Source organism: Lepus europaeus, chromosome 13, assembly GCF_033115175.1.
Source record: "Lepus europaeus isolate LE1 chromosome 13, mLepTim1.pri, whole genome shotgun sequence".
NCBI lineage: Eukaryota > Metazoa > Chordata > Mammalia > Lagomorpha > Leporidae > Lepus > Lepus europaeus.
The window spans coordinates 82,564,070-82,580,528 of NC_084839.1; the positions used below are offsets into that span (position 1 = coordinate 82,564,070).

General features: G+C 49.5%; 1 long non-coding RNA gene across 1 annotated transcript; it reads right to left on the reverse strand.

Annotated features, from left to right (window-relative positions):
• Positions 1 to 415: 415 nt before the first annotated feature.
• On the reverse strand, positions 416 to 4,694 carry LOC133772225 (uncharacterized). The gene is made up of 2 exons (XR_009867765.1): positions 4,651 to 4,694; positions 416 to 916 (listed from the first exon to the last, which is right to left on the reverse strand). It is a non-coding gene; the product is annotated as an uncharacterized LOC133772225 (long non-coding RNA).
• Positions 4,695 to 16,459: the final 11,765 nt, after the last annotated feature.

A 16,459-nucleotide genomic window follows, 5' to 3' on the forward strand; every position in this document is an offset into this window, starting at 1 on the left:
AATACTCCATGAAGCCCAAGCCCCACGGTGGATTTAAACATTTCCCTCTGCTTATTCAGTTAGGTTGTTTTCATTGTTCTCGTGTTGTATATCATGCTACAATGAATGACTTTCTTCATAGCTGTTTCATTCTGAAAATTTTTGTTTTGGGAAATTTGCAGGACAGATTGGATTGACTCGAACTGTATGTGACTGCAAGAACCCTAAAGGAGGACTCTGGGGCTTGATGAGGGGAGTAAGACACGAAGCAAGCCCCTCATGCGTGGTCCGGGGTCGGCGGTGTGAAGACAGGGGCCCGTGGGTTTCTGGGAGTGGTGTCTCCCGGAGGACAGCAGGGCAGGGTGGGATGGAGGATGAAATGGCGGTGACTGGGAAACCATGAGTAATAACCATTAAATGAGGAGGCAGCGAGAAGTCACATGTGCAAAGATTCACTTTATTCATCCATCTCACCAACATTCGCAATTAAAGCCAAGGAGGGGGGCGAGGGCCGAGAGGGGAGGGGCTGGAGGACTGCGGTGGGAATGGGTCCACTGAGGGGAGGGAGCAGCGAGGCTGGGCCTCAGGGTCGTTGGGGGTGCCCTGGCAGGCGTCTCGCTCTAACAGTCATTCCTATTGAAGCTCTGGACGATCGGTGAGCCCGAGCCTTGGGTCACCTGGCAGGTGTACTCATTGTGGCTGTTGTACTCTGTGGCGCTCAGTGACAGAGTGCTGCTGAGGTTGTAGGTACAGTCTTCAGAATTCTGCCCTGTTTTACTGTTCTCGATGCCGCTGCTTTGGACGGTGCCATCCACCTTCCAGGTAACGGTGACATCGGGAAAGTATTTATTCGCCACGCACACGATGGTGGCTGTCCCAGTTGCCAGCTCAGCAGCAGATGGTGGGAAGATGAGGAGAGAAGGTGCAACTGAATCACCTGAGGAGGGAAGAAGCACAGAGGGCGAGGCTTAGATACCAGTGGACATCTCCCCTGGGTGCCTTGTAGATGATCACAGAGCGCATTAAGGACAGACAGACAGCAGCAGCCCGATTATCCTGCCCAGCTGTTGCAATGGGGCAGCGAGCAGACGTAGACTCTGGATGACTGAGTTCCCCTCCGGTTCCGCCTGCCCCTTCAGAAAGTTCTATGTTGTTGTGTTTGAACTCTCTGACCCACTGGGAGGCCTCTTTGTTGCTGCTCTGCTCTGCCCCTGCAATGACTCAGTGATGGGGGAAGGAACACAGCCCATTTCATCTGACCCCTTGGAGTTTAGAGTAAGAACAGATCCCGGCCCTGTGTCCTAGGAGACAGGGGGACAGTGGCAGACCAGGCAGCGAGCGTCCAAGGGAAGCCTCTCTCGGCTTTCATGTCCCCGGGTCTCCCCAGGACCGTGCAGTGATATCGGGCTCCTCCGGGCTTCCTTTGGCGAGGCCAGGCCAAACCCACCCTGCCGAGTGGGCCTTCAGCCTGTGGCTGCACCCACCCCTTCAGCCCCTGAGGTCATGCCAGCGACTCTCCTACCGTCTCACAGGCCTCACAGTGAGACCTGGGCCTGGCTGCCCGCACCCAGACCAGCCTGTTTGCAGGAGGACTCGGGAGGGGTCAGCTGTAAGCTGGGCCACCTGCCTCGCAGGAGCTGGTGAGCTTCACTCCTGACCGCGGGCAGCTGCCAGATGGGCCCTGGGAAACCCCGCTCTGTGGGGAGTCAGGGCCTCGGGGGTGGGGAGAGCACCGTTAAAATGAAAAAATAAAATAAAATCAAGAATCCTTTCCTGTGACAAGTCAGAGGACACTCAGACAGGCTTATACAAAGCTAACCCCCATGGTAACCAAGTAGTTCAATGGAAGACAGTGAACTTTCATGTTTTCCGTTCCTCTTTGGATCTTCATGATTAGTCCCCCCGCCCCCATAACTGTCTAAAGTAGACTTGGCAGCCAATACTGTGATCTCCAGCCCCTAAGCAGGGAAGAGCGGTCTGTGAAGACCTTCCGCCTGGGGAGTCCTGGGGAGCTTTACCTTTTCCATCTGGCGTTCAAATCTTAAACAATTAGCACATCTAATATAAAAATTATTTCAAGATGCCTCATTAGCTTTTAATAAAGTTAAAAAGTCTCTAAAAGTTTTTAAAAGGCTCTAAAATAATTTTAAAATAGTTTAAAACAGTTTAAATCACTTTACATAGGTCTAAATTAGTTTCAAAAGAGCTTTGAAAGGTTCCTAAAATAGCCCTAGCAAGCTGTTGCAGACCAAAATAATCCTTCGTAAACATCATGTTTGACATCAGCTGGGTGCACAACAGCAACAACAACACATTATTAAACTATTTTAGAGGCCATGGGATTAAAATACCTAGATTTACGTTTTTCTGTCACAGACTTAAGGTATTGAACAATTCAGTTAGATTGGTTTTTGTTAACTGCAGTTACACATGAGCAGATATTTTGTACAACTGCAATGTCATCCCGCCCAGGCAGCTAAATCTTTGAAATTAGCGACCTGCCATGCACTCGCCTTACTTTAACTAGTTAATACACCTTACTGGCATTTAGTATAAGTTCAGTGAATTGACCAAGATCTGAGTGGCCAGACTGTTGCCATTAAACTTGATTTTTTGCTGGTGTGGATTTTACCATAAAAGAATTTATAAATATGCTTCTTTCTTTTGAACTGAGCTTTCATAATTTAAACAAACATCATAAGAGGATATTGAAATAATTATACATCATTGAAGGGAAAAAAAAGAACCCTTTATATTCTTTATAGTCCCCTAATGGAAATTTTCAGTAAGAGGATAAAATGGTGAACACGGATTTTGATTCTGAAATTTCTAAGAAGTCACCCTCGGCCCTGTTTCGCCCGTGCTGGCTCCGTGTCTTCCACAGTCTCTTTCCCTTAGTGGCATTATTTGTATCACTGTGTGTCAGAAAAACCGGCCACGGCAGAGTTAGACAGGCTCGTGGCAGGGCTGCCGTGGCCTTTAGCGGCCAGGCACACGGCCCCACGGAGCTAAGTGGCATGGCCACGGAAGGCATTCAGTCATGAAAAAGACCGCCACAAGATCTACAGGCCAGTTGTGCCACGGCCTCTTTGGCATTATAAAAATATGACAAATAACTGAAGGAAATAAAAGAACATATAGTTCTTCTTTAAATATTTAAAATATTTCTTATTTTCCTTCAAATTAAACATTAAACAATGCATTCCTTTATTTAAACCAATTTCTTTGAAACTGACTTTTTTTCCACCATTATGATCGGAGATCATTTCAAGTTCAGTCTAATGTGGAAATTGGACTTTTAAAAAAGAAGTAGGCTGTGAAGGCCTTACTCCTGTAGATTCACAGTTTATCACTCATTGTGGACTCTAAAAATTATATCGCTGCCAAGTTCTCTATTTTACATGTAAAATAATTTCCTTTTCTAACTAGTTTTTTAGTGCATGTTATTGAATTTTATAGTTGCTATAAAATAATATATCAGACAAAAGAGGAAATAGACTAAAATACATTTCTCTATTTTTCACACACAATGAGCAAAACACCGTAACCGTAACCATATCGGTGAAGCTCTTTAGAGTGCCGAGGGCTCTGTACCTTATCTACGCTAATTTCTTCCCCTTTGAGTCATTCAATGTACAGCAATTTAATCTTTTTGCCGCTAAATCCATTTAACTTTTGCAACCAACGACAAATCTGAAACTTACTCATTTACCCACTTTTATAAAATTTCTACTCAAAAGTCAATCTGGCCAATTAGAGCAAAATTTTCAGACAGTAATAGGAAAAAGGTACTTACGTTTGATCTCCAGCTTGGTCTCCTCGCCAAAGGTGATCCACGGAATTAGCTTTATAGCATTCCCTCAACAAAAACCTCTGACTGCTCCCTAGCTCATTGGACTGACAGACAAACAGAATTTGGCCACTCGCTAGCTCTTTGCTCTCTTCTTGAGATGAACAGATATTCTGCTCCTTACCCATCCGTGTTTTTGGAAAAATTCCATTCCCCTCCGGATTGACCTTAACTCATCTCCCAAATACGCAAATCCCACATTTAACAACTCTGTAAGGAAAAGGACTGGGAAAGTGCACTTACGTTTGATCTCCAGCTTGGTCCCCGAGCCGAGAGTGAGTCACATAAGGACCCGCCATGCCACCCCTCACAAAAACCTCCCTTTGCAGCCAGTCCCACCACACGGCGACTGCAGAGAAACTTCTGCTGTTTCTCTCCTATTCTCACAAACCCAAAGTTTCTGTCTTCTCAGCTTTTGATTATTTTCTTCTATTTACTTTTGGGGTCGCCAGGAATGGCTCATTTAACCGAAACATCACAAACTTGCCCAGATGATCCAGGGGACCAAGACCTCACAGTTGGGCAGAAAGAGACTTAGGTTTGATTTCCAGTTTGGTCCCTGGGCCGAGAGTGGATCACAGTGGCTCGCTTTACCTTCTCCCTCTGCCAAACCCTCCCTGACGAGGCGGCGAGCCCTCTCCCCCAGGGAAGTTATTTTGACTCGGCAATCTCAGACAGTTTTCCCTCCTCTGTGCCTCATCTTGGAAAGAAATTTGTTAGAACCCTGACCTCCAGCCAACAAAGACACGCAAAAAGACGAAAAGTGGAAAAGCAAGCCAATCAGACAGAAACGATGAGGAATGAGTGAAACGGCCACTTACCTCGGACCACCACCTCGGTCCCTCCGCCGAAAGCATTATACACAGTGGTTCCTCATAACCTCCCTCCTGTACAAAAACTGAGTTTCCCTTTCTGACCATCAGGCAAGGCTCCGCCCAGAACACATCAGGATGCACCCCAGTAAATTTCTGACGCTCTCAGATCTCTCTCTCTCTCTCTCTCTCTGAGTCTTGCTCTTCATAGACAATATGCAGTCCTTGCTCAAGCTTGCCACACACTTCTTCCCTGCATTTGCCTGGCGGATGTTCCAGATTGGTTTCAGAGTCAGCTTAGGGATCACTTCTCAGACACGGAGATCACACGACGTAGACAACCAGCAAGGGAACGTTTGGATTTTACTCATGTTTGATTTCCAGCTTGGTCCCAGCTCCAAAAGTCAAACACAGTGACAGCTCCTCACTGTACAAAACCCTTCTCATCCAAGGGGAACTGAGTCCTGCCTCAGCTCTGAGGCCCAATTCCCTTCCTGAACAGGTGTGGAAGCCCTTAGGCTTCTCTGATGCAGATGCTTGCTTCCTTAGGTGAGCTCTAAGATCCTGGAAGACAGTATATTTATGTCTACATAGTATGTTTATATATATGTTTATATATATTATATTATATTATATCATATATTATGTTCTTTATGCCACCACTACCACCTCCAGAGTGCTTGTTATTTATTTTTTGGAAAGTAGACTGAATGTGAATTATAAAGAAAAAGACACAAATAATAATGATAATAAAAAACCTCTAATTGAACTTTCTCCTAGGGTGGGGTTGGGAGGGTTTGCAAATGATACACTTTTTTTAGTGTAAGTGGGAACTCATTAGAGTCTCCCTGTTAACAATAGTGAGGAAAGTCTGCCCATTTGAATCTCTTTATTGCCATGGTGTTGTTTCAGAAAGACTAAATGCATCTCATATCAAGACCCCCTATCTCTGACATGTAGTTTGGAATTTAGCTACAATGTGAAACACAAATGAAGATCTACAGACAGAAGAGCAGCCATGGTTGACTGGTCTGCAGTCCAGGTCTCATTGAGCCGAACCAGGCACCTGCTGTCTCGGGAGCTGCCATGGAATCCTGAAGTCCCACGAGGTTTCCGTGGACACTCCACCCAGGACCCTGGAGACCTCGCTTTGTTTTGAGTTCTGCTTCATTTATTGCAGTCTCGCTTCCCCTCTAACTTCCCACCCTCATCTACTCTGTATATTGCCCCCGCCATCCTGGACACTGTATACCTTCAGTGGCCTCCAGTTTTTTACAAAACACTCCCTCTGAGTGTTACCTACCTGAGTTAGCCTGTCATTCAAGATTCAACTAGAAACACCTTTTGCCAGATTATACCCAAGCAGGTGACCTGATTTTGCAGGGTACAGAGACAGGTCACTGGGCCTAGAGCCCCTCATTGCTCTTGTCTGCTACCAGTGAGGCTTGACCAGACAAGGCTGTAAGCTGTCTGATGCTTTGTTTGCCTTATATTTGGGAGACCTGGTCCAACATCCTCACTTTTCAAATGAGAAATAAAAAAAAGAACAAGTGAAAGTCTGAGACCAGAAATGACAAATTATAACAGATCAAAGACCAATACTGTCCATTGCAATAGAAAGTTGTACAGCAGAGATTGTATATTTAATTCCCATGATTGGGGTAGATTTATGTGATTCTGTCACTAGGAGCTTTGCCAGTTGCCTTGAATAGCAGAGTGGGCAGGAGTTCTCACCAGAAGCTGGGGAGAGAAGAATGGAGGTGGAGACAGAGAACAGGAAGAGGTTGACAAGTGGAATGAAGTGAGCGAAAGAGCTGATTGCCAACACAGTCAGCTTCCATCCTAAGGGGGATGGGAAGTAGTTTTTTTCTCTGAAGAGCCAGGAGCAGCATCCATCACAAGGGCTGGCATTTACTGGCACTTACAAAGTGCCAGATATTGTATGTGAATCGCCACACTTTTCTTCTCCCCCAAACTTCATGAACTAGAACCTAGCATTGTCCCCTATCTTGTAGGAGAGGAAATGGAGTGCAGACAGGTCCAGAACTGGTGTATGATGACAAGTGGAAGATCTGGAACCTGAACTCAGAGCTCGTGTACATAGCTGAGCTATGCCACAGGTGTCCCCTAATTGGAGGAGCAGGCATGGCAGAGGACACAGCGGTAGATGAGAGACAGCTCCTTAGCCTGGCCCAGAGTTGGAAATGAGTGAGTGAGTGACCCCAGATGTATACTCAAGACTGTGCACTGAAATGTTGAAAAGGTAAAAATATGGAAAATGACTAAAATAGTCAGAAATAGGAATTTGAGGGAGAGAGGGAGGAGGAGGGAGAGGGAGGGAGAGGGGGAGAGCCTGAAAGCGAAAGCGTAGCTGCAGACCATCCTGAGCGCCGTGGGTAGGTCATCTTAGCAGGCCCCTCAGCTCTAACTCTTCACAGCACCCAGGATGAGCCGGCCTCTCTGGGAGGGCCCCTCACGGCAGCAGCCCGCAGTGAGTCACCCAGTGCGTCAGGGACGCGGGAGCACCCCTGTGCCCTCTGCAAGTCCTGAGGGTGGGCGGCTTCCCCACCTCGCTCTGGAATCCTGCGTCTGCTGTCCGCCTTCCAGTCTGTGGCTCAGCGTTCCCCTTGTTTTCTTTCCGGGTTCCTCAGGCACGGTGGACAACAAAGCAGGTGATTCTTTCTGCTCCGCGCGGCTCCTCCTTAGGCTCCTGACTCATCCTTCGGTTGATACAAGCAGACAGGCCACAGAGGGGGCCACTCCGTGATCCGCATCCGGTGGGGCTTGGCTTGGCACGGGTTGATCGCTCTTCTTCTGGCCACAGTGTTCTGCATGGATGTGCTCCAGGATCCCGGGGGCATGGCAGGCCCAGTAGCTAGCTGAGAAAGAGCCGGACGGAGGGGTTCCTGGAGGAAGAGGCTCTGCTTTGCCACATCAGGGCTGTGTGTGTTTCTGCTGTCTCCGGAGGAAGACCTGCTGGCAGGAGCGGAGTCCTCAGCAGGGAGCAAACGCACGCGCCATAGACACCACCCAGCATTCTGCTTGCTCTCTGGACCACGTGGGTTCTCAGCTTGTTTCCGTGAGCGCACAAAGGCTGCAGGTGCTCCAGTGGAAGAGCCAACAGCAGTGATGTGTCAGGGCTTGCTACCGGCAGGGACTCAGCCACCAAGATTTACATGTCATGGGCTGTGGTTTTGCAGAGTGAGGAGCCCCTCAAACCCTGCCCTGCTCCCTCCTCCCCACCTGCCTGCCTCAACCCCTTTGGTCTTAGAGCAGAGAAACCCACTGGGCCTACTACTGTGTGGAGCTAGCTCTGGGTGCGGTGGTGAGATCTACGGATTTAGGCTTGGTTCCTCATAGCCCCAGGGCCCTGCTAACCTTGGCAAGAGCCTAGAGTTCTAAACCTAAGAGGTAGGGTAGGAAGTGGACAGGCCCACAGAACAAGCAAAAAGCACCAACATTGAACAAGGGATGACTTGTTCACCACGTTGCAACAAGGGATGCCTGGGACTTAAAAAAAAAGTACAATATAATGAAGGCCTCGCTCTTGGGCTCTCTCAGAATCCCCTTCACAGAAGGAGAAATATCAAAGCGAGAATTGATGTATTTCTTGCTTGGAGAATCACCAAAGGTTCTATTAGAAGAAAAAGATGTTGAGGAAAAACAACAAATATTTAAATCCTATGTTTGACTTGAAGGAGAGACTGGAATCAGACATGTTTATTTGTCTACTGCAAAAATAGGAGGCGCTCTTGAAGAAGCCAGAGCTGGTTTTAACCGTGTGGGAGCCATCAGGGCTGGGTCAGGGGATGAGGGGGTTTGGAAGGTGGGACAGCACCTGGTCCCTCTGCTGGCACGGGGAGCTCAGCCCTCCTGCCCCAGCTCTGTGAACAGTGATGGCAACAGAAAGGGCTAAGGCTAACGGGCATTCGATACCGCAAGTAAACTTCCTCCCAGTAGAAGGGAAAATGCACAAAACCGAAACCAGTGTGGGCAGGCGGCCGCAGGGAAAGTCTGCAGCTTCACTTCCTGTGCTTGGTGGCGGCTCTGTGGCCCTGCCTGGACTCTGTGCCGATGGCTCGGAGCCCCGGCACGTCCACACAGCTCTCGGAGGAACCTTTCGTCGACAGGTGGGTATGCCGAACCATGGACAGGTGGGTATCCTGAACCGTGGATAGGTGGGTACGCTGAACCGTGGACAGGTGGGTATGATGAACCGTGGACAGGTGGGTACAATGAATCGTGGACAGGTGGGTATGCTGAACTGTGGACAGGTGGGTATGCTGAACCGTGGACAGGTGGGTATGATGAACTGTGGACAGGTGGGTATGCTGAACCATGGACAGGTGGGTACGCTGAACCGTGGACAGGTGGGTATGCTGAACCATGGACAGGTGGGTACGCTGAACCGTGGACAGGTGGGTACGCTGAACCGTGGACAGGTGGGTATGCTGAACCATGGACAGGTGGGTACGCTGAACCGTGGACAGGTGGGTATGATGAACCGTGGACAGGTGGGTACACTGAACCATGGACAGGTGGGTATCCTGAACCGTGGACAGGTGGGTACGCTGAACTGTGGACAGGTGGGTATGATGAACCGTGGACAGGTGGGTACAATGAATCGTGGACAGGTGGGTATGCTGAACTGTGGACAGGTGGGTATGCTGAACTGTGGACAGGTGGGTATGCTGAACCATGGACAGGTGGGTACCATGAACCGTGGACAGGTGGGTATGATGAACCGTGGACAGGTGGGTACACTGAACCATGGACAGGTGGGTACACTGAACCGTGGACAGGTGGGTACCATGAACCGTGGACAGGTGGGTATGATGAACCGTGGACAGGTGGGTACACTGAACCATGGACAGGTGGGTACACTGAACCATGGACAGGTGGGTACCATGAACCGTGGACAGGTGGGTATGATGAACCGTGGACAGGTGGGATACCATGAACCGTGGACAGGTGGGATACCAGGAACCGTGGACAGGTGGGTACAATGAACCGTGGACAGGTGGGTATGATGAACTGTGGACAGGTGGGTATGATGAACCGTGGACAGGTGGGTATGATGAACCGTGGACAGGTGGGTACACTGAACCGTGGACAGGTGGGTACCATGAACCGTGGACAGGTGGGTATGCTGAACTGTGGACAGGTGGGTATGATGAACCATGGACAGGTGGGTACCATGAACCGTGGACAGGTGGGTATGATGAACCGTGGACAGGTGGGTATGATGAACCGTGGACAGGTGGGTACCATGAACCGTGGACAGGTGGGTACGCTGAACCGTGGACAGGGGGGTATGATGAACCGTGGACAGGTGGGTACACTGAACCGTGGACAGGTGGGTCCCAGGAACGGCTGCTGTGGAGAACCCCAGGAGGCGACTCTCGAGGTGGACCTGAAGCTTTTGATCGCAAGAGTGTTAGAAGAATTTGTAAATCATATTCAAGAGCCCCAGATAGGGATACAAGGGGATCCAAAGGAAAGCAGAGCAACAAGTGTGAGAAATGTGCCGGGAAGGCACGAGAGCTCCAGAAAACAGACCAGGTTGCCCGCAGTGTGTCCAACAACGAGATGGGCGCATTAGCGATGCAGCGGCCAATCTGTGACCCTGAAGATTGGCCCAGCCCTGGGTGCTGTGGCCATTTGGGGAGTGAACCACAGATGGAAGATTACTGTCTCTGCCTCTCCCTCTTTGTAACTCTGCCTTTCAAATAAATAAATAAATAAATGTTTAAAAAAAGAATGGAGCATGCCGCTGTGGGGGAGTGCACTCTTCCTCCAGCGCCCAGCTGCTGCGGCACTGCCAGGGGACAGCAGCACTGTCAAGGCTGGAAGAGACTTTAACTATTCGGCCCTCTTAAAAAAAGGTTTTATTTATTAATTTATTTAAAATGTAGAGCTACAGAGACAGGGAGAGGGAGACAGGTCTTCCACCTACCGGTTCACTCCCCAAAATGTCTGCAATGGCCGGAGCTGGGCCAATCTGAAGCCAGGAGCCAGGAGCAACTTCTGGGTCTCCCACATGGGTGCAGGGGCCCAAGGACTCAGGCCATCTTCTACTGCTTTCCCAGGCCACAGCAGGGAGCTGGATCAGAAGAGGAGCAGCCGGGACATGGACCCGTGCCCACATGGCATGCCGGTGCTGCAGACGGGGGCAGTGCTGCACACTGGCTGGCCCTGGCTATTTGGCTTTTATAACTAAGGGAATCAAGTCTCCCTTAACAACTCTAGGGTCATGGGGGCACAGCCAGGATCCAACCCCCTGCTTTTTAAAGGCCCAGTTCAGCAGTTCCCACTGAATGGGGCTGCATGCCGCAGCCTGGAGAATGTGTCAGATCGGCGCAGGAATGCTCGTCAGCCTGCTAAGACCGTTAGTTAAGGACACTGACAGCCACGGTAACAAGTGTGGACCGAAGTCCGGATTTAATCCGTGAGAAATCTGCTCTTCTCTTGCATAAAGTTTCAGTTGGCAGTGGAGGGCGGGTTTCTGCTTCGCGCTGTGCCTCAGAGACACAGGCTGGCAGAGGCCATCTTTAGCCTGGGGCTTCCACGGTCAGTCGCAAGACGACTGCGTATGAGAGAAACGTTGATCTCACAGTCAGCGCCATGGAATCAGGTTGGAAACTGCAGCCCAGAATGGAGACTCTGGGTAGGAAGAGGACACACACACATGTGCACACACAGAGTAAAGGCACCCATCGCTGCCAAAGGGATTTTGGACCATAAGGAGAGGGTGAAGTCCGAGTGAGCACAACCTCTCCAAGTGGGTCATGCAGCCACTTGGGCAATGTGATATTTATCTTACTTCCTGTGCCCTGCCTCGCATCATGAAGATTTTACTGATAGTCTAATCTTCCTACGAGGCGGGAGCAACTTCAGGGGAGTGACCTCATCCAGGCTGCTGGGTCTTCTCCATTGTACCTTGAACTCTATTTGCTATATCACATTGAAGTTACTTGGAAGATATAATTTAGTTAGGAAAAATTTTGAATAAAAAATTTGAGAGAGAGAGAGGGAGATATCCCCTATCTGCCGGCTCATCCCCCAAATGTCCACAATGGCTGGGGTTGGGTCAGGACAAAGCCAGGAGCTGGGACCACAACCCAGGTCTTCCACGCCACCCAGCTACTGGAGCCATTGTGGCTGTCTCCCAGTGTCTGAGCACAAAGCTGGAGTCGGGAGCCAGTCTCATAGATTCCCATTTTTCACTGGTATTTTTACACACATATTTGCATGATTTTCACAAGAATTTTGTGCTCTTCTTTGAAGAAAGGTTGTGTGATGGGTGGGCTTCTGATGCAGCTGTTGAGACGCTCCTCGGGGTGCTCACCTCCCGTGTAGACTGCCTGAGTCCGAGTCCCAGCTCCTGCTCTTGATCCCAGGTTCCTGCCAGTGTGCACCAGGAGGCAGCCGAGGATGGCTCTAGCAGCTGGGTCCCTGCCACCCGCTTGGGAGAAAGGGTTGAGTTCCTGGCTCCTTTCTTTGGCCTGGCCAGCCCAGCCATTGTGGGGATATCTGGAGAGTGAACCAGTGAATGGGCTGTCTCTGTGTGTCTGTTTCCATGTCTTTCAAATAAATAAAATTATAACAAAAGTTTCTTTCTGAACCTCTTCTTTTTATATGTGAAGTGGAAGTTTTTGGACGGATGGAGTATACAAGTCTTTCTGGCTTTAATAACCTGAGATGCTTTTCAAACAGGGTGGCTGATGAGCGGTGCATAAATGTGGCCAGCAGAGGGCAGCAGCAGGTGCTCATTCCTTTTAAAAAGTTACCTTCTAGCCGGCGCCGCGGCTCACTAGGCTAATCCTCCGCCTTGCGGCGCCGGCACAGCAGGTTCTAGTCCCGCTCCGGCCGCCGGATTCTGTCCCGGTTGCCCCTCTTCCAGGCCAGCTCTCTGCTATGGCCCGGGAGTGCAGTGGAATATGGCCCAAGTGCTTGGGCCCTGCACCCCATGGAAGACCAGGAGAAGCACCTGGCTCCTGCCTTCGGATCAGCGCGGTGGCCATTGGAGGGTGAACCAACGGAAAAGGAAGACATTTCTCTCTGTCTCTCTCTCTCTCTCACTGTCCACTCTGCCTGTCAAAATAAGAAAAAGTAAAACAGAAGTCTCAGACAAAAAAAAATAGTGTAGGGATTTCATGAAAACTCCTGAGATGTTGAATGTGGAGGCAGCTCCAGACTCTGACTGGGGTCACCACTCCTTGAGCTCTTCTATGGGTGACAGCTCCAGAGAAGCAGCCTGGGGTATCCTAACGCTTTGTGCACTTACCTCTACGTCTAGAGTAAGCCCCAGTGAGACACTGGAAAGGCATATAGAACTGTTGGTTCTTACATGGATTTATCATACCAAGATACATGGATTTAACTTATTTTAATGCAGGCAAGGCATCCAATTTTTGTCCATTTAACTTGTTAAACTAACATCCCTCTCCTACACTCTGATTTTTAACCCAAAATTGAAATACTTAACCTTAGATCAAGATGGGAGAGAGATGACTACAATGAATATCTTTACTAAAATACCAAAAAATTTCTCAGAAAACAAAAAAAAGACAATTTCATGCTTTCCAATCTACATTTTTTAAAAAAGATTTATTTGCTTATATGTAAACCAGTGATACACACATACACACACACACACAGAGAGAGAGAGAAAGAGAGAGAGTTTTCTTCCATCTGCTGTTACACTCTACAAATGGCTGCAATGGCCAGGTCTCCCATGTAGGTGCCAGGGCCCAATCACTTGGGACATCTTCAGCTAATTTTCCAGGCCATTAGTATGGAGCTGGATTTGAAGTGGAGCAGCCAGGACTCCAACTGGTACCCACGTGGGATGCTGGCATTGCAGGGGTGGCTGTATCCACGGCACTTTATCCATGGCTGGCCTGTTGTGTACATGTTTTAAAAGCATCCTGATAGTTCCCCCATATGCCCCATCCTGCCTCACTCCCACCCTCAGTGATCTTTTTTAAATTTAAATTTTATTTTAAAAGGATTTATTTATTTATTTGAAATTCAGAGTTAGAGAGAGGAGAGGCAGAGAGAGAGAGGACTTCCATCCGATGATTCACACCCCAGTTGGCCACAATGGCTGGAGCTGTGCCAATCTGAAAGCCAGGAGCCAGGAGCCAAGAGCCAAGAGCTTCTTCCATTTCTCCCACCTGGGTGCAGGGCCCCAAGGATTTGGGCCATCTTCTACTGCTTTTGCAGGCCATAGCAGGGAGCCGGATCAGAAGTGGAGCAACCGGGACTTGAACCATCACCCACATGGGATGCCGGCACTTTAGATCAGGGCGTTAACCCGCTGCACCAAGCGCTGGCCCCTATTTTAACTTTTGAAATTACATACTTTCAATGTACTTTATAAATACTAGCTCAGCCCTTCATATATAAAGATTTCAACACGGAGTAAGCAGAAAACCACTGTTGCTCATCCTAAAGACAAGGCTGTTAGTCTCAATCCCCTCAATTCCTCTGTCACTACCAGACCTGAGGTGCACTTGCGCCCCCTGGGGGTCACAGGTGGAATCGTGTCAGCTTTCAATCCCTGATAGAGCAGTGCTTCATTTAATCTGAAATCAAATAGAGAATTCTCATGGAATTGAACCAATAGTAACTTCATTGATTGCACACACAACTAATGGATTCACATATCTTGTAGACGTAGACTAAGTGGAAAACTCGAACACATTCCTTTATCTCATAGATCTTCCATTGTAGTGGGCGGGGCAGATGATATTCAAACCAATAATGTTCTACCTCTGCTCCTGGTATTGGAATTTGACTCCCCCCAAAATATAATTTAGGGTTCCATATGATATCACCATATGCTTCTTAATAAGTTGCCCGTATTAATAAGCCCATGTGGGTTCTTGCCTAATATTCAGAGAAGAATTCTGAATACTGGCATAAATGAACAAGGCAGCATGGTACATTTTAAGCTTTTATTCAGTGAGAAAGATGCATAGGAGAGTGAGGGCCCTGTCTAAAGGAGAGAGGCAGATCTGGGTTCACACCAAGTACCAGGAACCAGCCACGTGGAGGAACATCTAGGCCAGGAAGCCTGGGGCGGGTGCCCCAAAGGCCATGGGCCATGGAGGCAGAGGGCTGCAGCCAGCCCCCTACCGGGAAGAAGCCCGGGAAAGAAGGGAGGGAAAGAGGCCAGACACACCATGTCCCAGGCTTTTAATCCACTGCCAAAGGGGAGTGGTTAATTCACCTGACTGGCCGGTGCGCACTCAGATGTGGCCACCAGTGGAGCAGTGGGGATTCAAAGCAGTCTCTGATGTAGGCTGCTGGTTTGCAAGTGGCAGCTTCATCCACTGTGCCGCGATGCCAGCCTTCCTTCCTCTCTGGATTTTCTTAAGAAAAACGTGAACGTTTCTGGAGAGGGGAGAGAGGGAAGTTAATTTTCTTGATGTTCCTCAGACCTATAATGAAGCCTAGAACTTTCACTTCTTTTTTTGTTATGCAACCCGACTCAGAACTTAAGCTGCAGACAGGAGAGTGCACCTGTGTGATGTCTCCTCTAAGCACCTGCGTTCTCCTGCTGAGTCCTGGTCTCTGGCAGCCGCTTGCTCTGAGGATGTTTATTCTGAGTCAGTACAGAGGTGAGTGTGGACAGAAGTCTCCTCTCTCAGAGACCATCTCCCTGGTGAGATGATCTGCCGTGAGGGGACAATGTGAGGGCATCAGATCACAAGTAAAGAAATGGCCTTCGGCATAAATTAGTTTGTTTACTATCTATTTTAAAGAAAAGGAACTTCCTCCTACAGATCCCAGACAACCATGAATTTATTACACCATCTTGTCCAATAAACTCACAATTTTGCCAAATGTCCTTCAGTGACTTTGGGAGGTGACGTCTCCTGGTAGAAACACATGCACTGCAGGTACACTGGTGCAGCCCTGGTCTGAGCTGGGGCAGCTGGAGACACAGCCCCTGGGCTGAGTTCTGAGCTGCCCTGGGCCCTTCAGCTGGGCACAGCCCTGCCCTGCCCCTGCTCATTTGCATGTCCCAGAGCACCGCCCACCTCTCTGGGCATTTAGGCCCAGGCTGCTCCCGCCCCATGCAGGAGGCAGTGCCAGGCAGGACCCAGCATGGACACGAGGGCCCCCACTCAGCTGCTGGGGCTCCTGCTGCTCTGGCTCCCAGGTAAGGAAGGCCAGCAGCAGGAACGGCCTCGGGCAGTGTGGCCAGGGCATTGTGGTCTCTGCAGGAGCGTCCTCTTAGAACGTGAGGATGAGTGTGGTCTCTGTGTTTCTGTTTCCCTTCTCAGGTGCCAGATGTGCCGACATCGTGATGACCCAGACTCCAGCCTCCACGTCTGCAGCTGTGGGAGGCACAGTCACCATCAATTGCCAGGCCAGTCAGAGCATTAGCAATGCATTAGCCTGGTATCAGCAGAAACCAGGGCAGCCTCCCAAGCTCCTGATCTATGATGCATCCGATCTGGCATCTGGGGTCCCATCGCGGTTCAAAGGCAGTGGATCTGGGACACAGTACACTCTCACCATCAGCGGCGTGCAGTGTGACGATGCTGCCACCTACTACTGCCAAAGTGCTTATTATAGTAGTAGTACTTTTACCACAGTGTTCCAAACCCTAACAAAAACCCCCAGGAAAGCAGAAGTGTGAGGCTGGGCTGCCCCAGCTGCTCCTCCTGGGCCCCATCTGCTGAGAGTGATTCTCAGAGCAGCCAGACTTGAAGGTCCTGCAGGGTCAGGTGGAAGGGGCCAGGGTGACTCCTCTGAGGCTCCCTCCTTTCCTCCTCCTTGGCAGCAGCAGCACAGACATGAC